The sequence below is a fragment of the Geospiza fortis genome, unplaced genomic scaffold (assembly GCF_000277835.1).
Source record: "Geospiza fortis unplaced genomic scaffold, GeoFor_1.0 scaffold190, whole genome shotgun sequence".
Classification (NCBI taxonomy): Eukaryota; Metazoa; Chordata; class Aves; order Passeriformes; family Thraupidae; genus Geospiza; species Geospiza fortis.
Window position 1 is genome coordinate 5037668 of NW_005054328.1, and position 2758 is coordinate 5040425.

Here is a 2758-nt window from a genome sequence, read left to right on the forward strand (position 1 = left end):
CGCAGGCGGGGGGGGTGGGCGCGCGAGACGGGAGGGGACGGGCCGGGGTGCCATGTCCGCCGCGGGACACGCGAGGGGACAGGGACGGGAACGGGGACGAGCCCGGGCGCCATTGACAGGGGGCACTGGCGGAAGGGGCCGGCGTGCGGAGCGGCGCCCCCTGGCGGGCGGGGGTGGTCCCTGAGCGGTCAGGGCGGACGGGCTTGGGGGAGGGGGTTTCCATGTCCGAGCGCTCAGGAACCAGCCTGGGGTTGGGAGGTTTCCATGTCCGAGCGCTCAGGAACCAGCCTGGGGCTGGGAGGTTTCCATGTCCGAGCGCTCAGGAACCAGCCTGGGATTGGGGGTTTCCATGTCAGAGTGCTCAGGAACCAGCCTGGAGTTGGGAGGTTTCCATGTCCGAGCGTTCAGGAACCAGCCTGGGGCTGGGGCATTTCCATGTCCGAGCGTTCAGGAACCAGCCTGGGATTGGGGGTTTCCATGTCCGAGCGCTCAGGAACCAGCCTGGGGTTGGGAGGTTTCCATGTCCCAGCGTTCAGGAACCAGCCTGGCCTCACGTCTCACCACCTCAGCAGGCACCGAAGGCCTTTAGCAGCTCCGAGACCCCGCAGTCACACGGTCGGAGCAGGTTTCCTTCCGCCTCCCCCCCAGCGCTTCTCCAGAAGTCGGGCAACTGATCTTCAAGAAAAGCAACAAGAAAAGGGTTAAAAGTGTGTTTAATTCCCTAATGCAAGGGTCAAACTCAAAGCATCCCTTCTCGCTTTTTCACAGAAATCCCTTTCTAAAGTTTTCCTAATGTTTTCAGCCTTAGATGTTGGCCGTTGTGCTTTTAATGCATTTTAGCACATCTCTGGAAATGTTTAAAACACGCAGGGAAATTAATGACCCCTGCTTCCCTGACCACTGCCTCTCAAATAACCACAGAACAATTGCAGTCTGTGCTTGCATGTGCTCTCCAGCGAGGGTCTGTCAGTTGTGTTTGTTGTGAGAGTCACGTTGCTTCAGGAATTTTTATGCCAGCATTTAGTAAATGGCAAAATAAAACAAGTTCACTTAAGAATACAAATGGACATTGTTCACACACACACACACACACACAAACACACACACACACACACACACACACACACACGTTTTGATTCTCTGTTCAGCAGACTTGGAACAAAAAGATTTTGAAAGGAAGTTTTCTTCAACGAGTGTTGGATACTCATTGCAAGTGAGAAACCAGTTAAAGTCTATTACTGCCTCTCATTTCCTGTTAGCTTGAGAGATAAAGACAGCGCTTCCAATATGGCCTTTATGTATCCCAGATTTTTTAATGCTAGCATAAATTATAGTTTAAATTCAAAGAAGCAAAGAAATATGGGCTCTGTATTTTTCACACAAGTCTACAGGAATTTGCTAAAGGTGCTGCAGCACTTCTTTCAATCAGGCCTATTGTCTGCAGATGGAGTATTATGTTTCCATTTGCAAACTATTTTTTTCATCTTTATGTGCAATTGCTGCTGTCTGTGGGAAATGTGGGAGCTGATCAAGGACAGAATGCCCACATAAGCTAATATACTAGAACAATTTGTTACACACGACAGCCCACTGATGGTGAAAACATCAATTTCCAACATTTACTCTTTTCTCTTGTTGCGTGAAAAAGCATGGAGTGAGGCATGAGATTTTAAAAAGAAATATGGAAATTAATTAAAAGAATGTCAGTCATGCTTCATGCCTTGATCCTGCTCAGATTTAAGCCAATGCAAATTTTACTATTAACTTCAAAGTGATAGCTGTGACATCATTCATTGATCATGAGAGTTACTTCATATATGATCAAATAATCACATCAAGGGCTCAGTCCTTCAAGCTGCTAAAAACTGTTGCACATTGAAGCTTTTCTGTTTGCCGAAATATGTTCAAAGAGCCTTGTACAAAGTATAGAAAAATGTGCAGAGGGATCAATGCTGTTGGAAACCTCAGTGCCCATATGGGAAAGAAAAAAACCTAAACCACTCTTGATGACTGTGGTGGAGAGGAGGCATTGCCTGGTGTTGAAATGTCATCCAGTGCATTCAAATAACATGCACAATAGCCACTTAAAAGATTTTCATTTCCTTCTAATGCCAACCAGTTGGAGCAATTTTCTCAAGAGCTCTTAACAGCAGAACTTAAAAAATGGGAGAGTGAGGCTAGCCATGAATTTCAGCCAGGAACATGGCAATTTGGGCAAGAGTGCTAATAAAGCAGAAGGATGGATGCAAATGCTAAAATAGATCCTGCTGGACACATCCCCAAATTATAAGGTAAATTTCAGGCTCTGCTGACATGGGTGGGAAGCCTTTGTTGGCTTCTATGAAACCAGATTTTCCTGCTATAGTCACTGGCTTCTCATTTAGACATGTGACATATGCACACATAGTAGATATGTTTTTCTTGCTAAACAGCAAAAATATGAGGCTTCATGGTTTATTATAGTAATTTCCAAAGATTAATGGCAAAATTAAAAGGAATAAAATATCCACACTTCTATTCTGTTGTGGAATTTCAATTTTGCATCATCCATAAATGTCAATAGGGGAAAAGATACCAAATAAAAAACAAATAAAAACCAAAAACCTCTGCCACATTCACTTTGGCTGAAGCATTGCATCAGATAGTATTCCAGTTCTGAGCCTGCAAATATGTGAAATACGAGATTATGATAATAAATATTTCGCCATATTCTTGGTTATTTTTTTTTATGGGTTAACAGTTTCCTACTGAATCAAAA